Source organism: Chinchilla lanigera, unplaced genomic scaffold (genome assembly GCF_000276665.1).
Source record: "Chinchilla lanigera isolate Chin_1 unplaced genomic scaffold, ChiLan1.0 scaffold00025, whole genome shotgun sequence".
Taxonomy (NCBI): domain Eukaryota; kingdom Metazoa; phylum Chordata; class Mammalia; order Rodentia; family Chinchillidae; genus Chinchilla; species Chinchilla lanigera.
The window spans coordinates 24062073-24068310 of record NW_004955426.1 but is presented as its reverse complement, the minus strand read 5'-3'; positions in this window follow the sequence as shown (position 1 = coordinate 24068310).

The following is a 6238-nucleotide window of genomic DNA, read 5'->3' as shown; positions in this document are numbered from 1 at the left end:
AGTCCCCTTGATTTTTCACACCCTATTATTTGGAATGCTAGATGGCACTATAGCAGTTTTTTGAGTAAAATTTAAGCAAACATTACTCAAATATTGGCATTACGCCCAAGTGTTCTTTGAAGAAACTATGTTATCCTTAGGGAATACTTAGGGTTTTATTTTAACTAAAAACTAATGTTCCATAAGGAGAATACATTGACTAACAGAACACCATCAGTAGTCAGTGAAAAAAATAGTTGTAAGATCAAAACAATAACAAAACAGATGGCAGCATAAAAATTGTTAATATATATATTGAAGTTATGCCAGTAAGTGTAAGAGGCACCACATACAAATTATTCCCTGTATTGGCATTTTACTACTATAGTTTCCTAATACAGAGGCTACCGATATATATAGCTATTAATTTGTGGAATATAGAGGTACAATGCCAATGAGTTTGTTCTTTCATGTATTCTTATACACAATAAATATATAATATACTTATATAATAAGTGTGCAATAAATATAATAGCAATCACTGTGCCAATTACTCTGCTTAATATTTGATGTACATTTTTCCTTTCAATGCTCATAATGACCTTGAGTAACAAACCTAAGGAGTTTTTTCATCACTTACAAGAACAATGTGAAGTTCAATTGAATTTAAGTGACTTGTCTGAGATGCTATTGTCGATAAGGATCTGTTCATTGTCTCTTTATTCTTTCTGTCACTTCTAATTTAGCTCTCTTTGGTTAAATCTCTCACCTTGCCAGGAAAGAGATTATTTTCCTTTATCCTTATTTCTCTTTTTTTTTTTTTTTCATCTTTTTGAGACAGGGTCTTGCTGTGCAGTTCAGGCTGGACTTGAGCCCAGTTTGTAACCAAGGCTAGCCTGAAACTCACAAGGATCCTCCTGCCTCAGCCTCTTGAGTGCTGGGATTACAGTCATGCGCCACCACGTCCAGTTTATCCTTATTTCTTAATAACAAAGAATGGCCAGACTTGCTGCCATTGTTGCCTGGAAGGAGAACCAAATAATGAAAAGTACAACTCAAGCCAATAGAGTCAGAGACCAATCACAAATACAGCTTTATACAGACAATTAAACATACAATTATGAGTATAGACAAGCACTTACCTCTATAGGCCAAATATAATTGATCTCATAACCCAAAATATACCAAATATACCAAACCTGATATAGAAACATTAGCTAGCATAAAAGAACTTTCTAAATAGGGGAAAATTGGAAAAGAACATGCTGTATTGTTAATAAAGATGATTTATTGACTGAGAAAAAGTGAAGGTAGACATCGTCTTTGGCATGCAGACACATACGTCACAGCTACCTTCCCCGTCACCACACAGACTCCTGTCTTCTGCACATCTTTCCAGGGCATTAAGTATCTGGTTGGCAAATTTTTCTTCTCACACCAGCACTGTGTCCTATAAAATAGAGTCACAGATTACGGCCATGGTATGTCATACTCCGTAGGTGATTTTCAGCAATGAAATTGATTCCTTCTCAGACAAACCCATCAGGGCACTGCCACAAACACAAAACTTCACCTCACCACCATCCCCTTTCCTTCTTCTACTGACTTCTACTCTTTCATTGCCCTTTTTGGTGAAAGTGGTAGAATAAATACAGCAATAGATTTCTACATCAAATTGAAAATGCAAACTAAGACCACATGTGTCAACATGACTTAGTTGATTTTTAAAAACTGTGGTGTAAACTATGAAACATTATTTGCTTCAAGATATTGAGACAAGTCAGTTTATCTATGGCATGAGTTTGATTATTTGAGCAAAGAGCTCACCTGTCAAGAAATAGTTAATCAAGTCTTCCCATATGATGCTCACTTTAAGTCAGGTATGGTGGCACACACCTGTAATCCCAGCACTCAGGAGGCTGAGGCAGGAGGATTGCTGTGAGTTAGAGGCCTGCCTGGGCTACATAGTGAGTTTGAGCCCAGCCTGAACTACACAGTAAGACCCTGTCTCAAAAAGATGCTCATCTTACTCTGTATTTCCATATCAAATAGCCATGTCACCAATTTTCCCAATTCCCATAATATGTCCACAGTGAAATACTTTCCTGTGAACAACCTGTGAACAGCCATTCCTCCTTGAAAAGTTTTACTCAGACTCCACAGTGTTCTACCTCAGTACAGTAAGTTCTGATATATTTGGCTTTGCTTTATTAAATCGCTTTTGTGTGACGTCTTAAGCAATTAAATTTAAAAAACAATTTCAATATAATACAGATCTAGAATTTTCCAATTCTAACCATCAAGAACACAAAATATTTTTAGTTTAACCCATTTTTAAAGTATTTTGTAATTCCACACACAGGAATAGAATTGCACGAGTCTATCACAATCAATGGACACGGGCATTTTATGGAGAGAATTTGAAGGTGTTTAACATAGTCTCACGAGGGTTGCCTTAGAAACTGAGAGTAAGATGACTGTTCCCAGAGGCTGGGGTGTTGGGTGGGTAGGAAGGATGGAGAAAGGCTGACCAGGAGCTACTAGTTGGTTAGATGGGAGGAAGAAATCTAGTGCACTGCTGCACTATCAGGTGAACATGGATAGTGGTTGTGTATTATATATCGCAAAAGGCTGGAAGAAAGGATCTTGAATGTTTTCTCCACAAAGAAGTGATAAATGTTTGAGAAGATATATTTAAACTAATAACCTAATATATACTCATAGCAGAACAATCACATAGTATCTCATTAATCTGTAATTTTTGTGTTTATGTATCAGTTAAAATTTTTCAAATAATTTTAAATTTTAATTTAAAAATAAAACTAAATGGGTTTTTTAGAGTGCACAAAGGAATACAGAAGACAGAATTTCTGTTTTTTAATATGCTCATATTTCTCACAAAATCAGGTTTATTTCCTAAAACAATAGTAAACTCATATACATAATGTGATGGACAAATAGAAGGTAGGATACAGTCCAAATAATTCCCAAATTATCAAAGCCATTATTTCAAAGCTATTTGTATATGCTAATTTATTTTTATGCTAATTTATTTAGCTTATATTACTAGTGTCTCTGAGTCCAGAGAAAGTTGTGTGCTTTTATTGTTTGTTTCTTCTTTGTAAGAGAGTCTTTTTTTGTATGATTTGTACTTCAAGTAACATTTTGTGATATACAGTGTATTAGCTATTATTATTCTCCATTTTGTTACAGATTTTGGTTTTTTTCATAAAAGTAAGAAGAGTGTTTTTTTATATTTTCTTTGTTAATATATATCTATATTGCACTAAAGTTAAAAAAAGAATTTTCTACCTTAAATAAATAACAGAAGTTTCAAAAAGTAAAATAAAATAAGAAAAATCAGCCTGAAAAACTGTTTTAACTAAACCAATGATTAATTATTTGCCCACTTAAATAAATAGTTTAGGGAAAGTAATTCCCTTTGTCTTGTCAATCAATTCAAACTCTGAAAAGGAAACCAATTGGCTCAGATTTATCCAAATAAAAAGTGTAAAGGACCAAGCTATAGGGCTGCTTTTGTTTGGATCTGAAACTGCCCCCCAGGCTCATGTGCTAAAGGCTTGGTCCCTGGTGAGGCAGAGCAGAGAGGGACAGCTGGGAGAGATGGATCCTGAGAGCCTGATCTCATCTGCTGATGGGTTCAGAGCTGACAGCAATCATGAAAAGTTCTTGAAATTTTAGGCAGTGAGGCCTAGTCAGAAGAAGCACAGCATCTCTCTTTTGCTCTTGCTGCTTTTTCTGTCTTCCCCTGCTCCAGAGACCATGAACTGTTGCCCCTCTGCCATATGTCACCTTGGAGCCAGCCTAGCATGGGCTGAAACCTCTACAAACCGTGAGTTAAATAAACCTTTCCCTGTTTAAAAAAAAAAAAAAAGAAGAAGTAGAAGAAGAAGTACATCATCGGAGATGGGCCCTGGAAATTTTGAGCTTTTCCATTCCTCTCCTTTTCCATTCCTGGCCCTCCTCTCCCTCTCATTCTGCTTCGTTCCTGGCCACCATGATGTGAACTGCTTTGCTCCATAAATTGTCCTACTCATCACAGGCCCAGAAGCAGCAGAGCCAAGTGGCCATGGGTAGAAACCTCTGAAACTGTGAGTCAAATAAATCTTTCCTCCTTAAAGCTGAGTTTCTAGGGTATTTCATCACAGCAACAGAGACCTCACTAACACAAGAGCTCTAAAGCAAAACCATGAGGCAATAATGAGAGAGGGTGAGTAGAGAGATGGATCTGACCCAGGCTGCAAATCTGGTGATCCAAGGATGCCGTCTTAGTCACTTTCCCAGACCCAGCACTCTACTGTTCATCTTCATTCTTTGAAGGAAATGTTCTTGCTCGGGTGAAAGCAGCGAGCCATTCCCACTCTCAGACGTCAGCACTGCACAGTGTTCTCATTTAATAACTTTCCGTAGAGGTACAGCTAGGAAAACACACAGCAGTCTGTCACTTCTTTAGTAGATGACTAACAGCCAGATGGCAAAAGTTCAGATTAATTTCTTGAACGAATTCAAGTGCTTCCTCACTGTGGGACTTTGCACAGTTTCTCAGCCTTGACTGAAGTGGCCCTTTGCTGTGAAATGGAAATCATAGGAACACCTGTCCCAGAGGGGTGTTGTGGAGACTGAGTGAGTATTCCATGAAGGGTGGCTCTGGAAGTATCTTGCCCAAAGGAGGCACTGAAAAATATTAGTTTGCATTTTTACTCACCCCTAAAATAAAATCATAAGCTTCTGATAAGTAATTGCACCAACTTTCAGGGCTGTCATAATCTATTACAAACCCAGATCTTGAAGGTTAAAATGGAGGGTGCTGTTGCTTGGAAGGAGAGTCCTCTCCCATAAGACCATCAGGAATCCTGCTCTTGGTTTCCCTTCTCTCCTTGGGAGAGTCTGTAGCCCACTAGGACCTGCCTCTGGCTCACTAGGTCTCAACGTTTTCAGAACTAAAACCTGGTATAAAGTTGTCTATTTCTGTCTTTTCTTTAAAACTGTTCTATAATATGACATGACGTTGTTAAGCAAGTAAATGTGACGGTTGGCTTCTTCTGTCTGGGTGGATCATCTCTACAAATGTTTGTAGTTCTGTCACTGTTTCAGGACTTCCTTTATTTCAGAAGACCTTTGCTGCACTGATTGTTGATATTCCCCTTCCTCTTCAGAAAGCTCCTCACCTGCCATTCTCTGTTGCTCAACCAGACGTTGCTGAAGTTACTCTGTAGACAGTTCCTCTGAGTGTTCCTCCACCAGCTCCTCAACATCACCACTGTCTGCCTGCAAGCCTGCGGACCCTGCTCCTTGCTGAGGTGATGATGTCATCAACAATAGGGTCAATTGAAGGTTCAGGCTCCTCTACACTGCTCTCAAAGTCTCTTGCTTGTATAATTTTAGGTCACACTTTCTTCCAGACAAATCTCAATGTTCTTAGAGATACATTGACCCAGGATTTCTCCCCACACAGGAAGTGATGTTGTAATGTTTCTTCCAGAACTCTTTAAGGTTTAAAACTGACCATTTGGAAGCATTTCAGGCATAGTACTTTGGTTTATGGCTTCTTAAAGTTAGCTATAACCTGCTGGTCCATAAGCTTCAGTAGAGAAATTGTACTAGGTGGGAGGAACCCAACTAAGAGCTGTGGAAATTCTTCAGCCAATTCTTCTTCCAAATATCATGGATGAACAGGGGCATTGTCCATGATGAGGAGCACTTTGAGTGGTAAACCTTTATCCTCTAGATCTTTCCTAACTGTAGAGCAGAAAGCCTCCCTGATGCACTCAAGAAAAACCGGTCCTGTTACCCAGGCTTTTGCATTCGATCTCCACATGAACCCTGGCCTATACTTCATGTCTTTATGTTTTTTGAACACTCTATGGGTCTTAGAGTGATAAACCATGAAAGGTTTTATCTCGAGGTCACCACTCACATTGGCACACAGCAGTAAGGTTAGCCTGCCCTTCATAGACTTGTGACCTGGCATTTTCTTCTCTTCTTGAATAATATATGTTCTCCTGGGAATTTTCTTCCAAAAAAAGAAGAGTTTCATCACAGCTAAAAACTTGATAGAAGCAAAAGGCATGTCTCTGTGTCATCATTTCACAATGGTGTATGTGATTTTCAGCAGCCCTTTTATCAGCACTGTCTGCCTGCAAGTGCTTCACTGTGCCTAGTGAACCCCAATTCACTCTTTAAAATTATGAAACCACCACTTACTGATATTAAATGTTTCACTATTATCACTCATTGA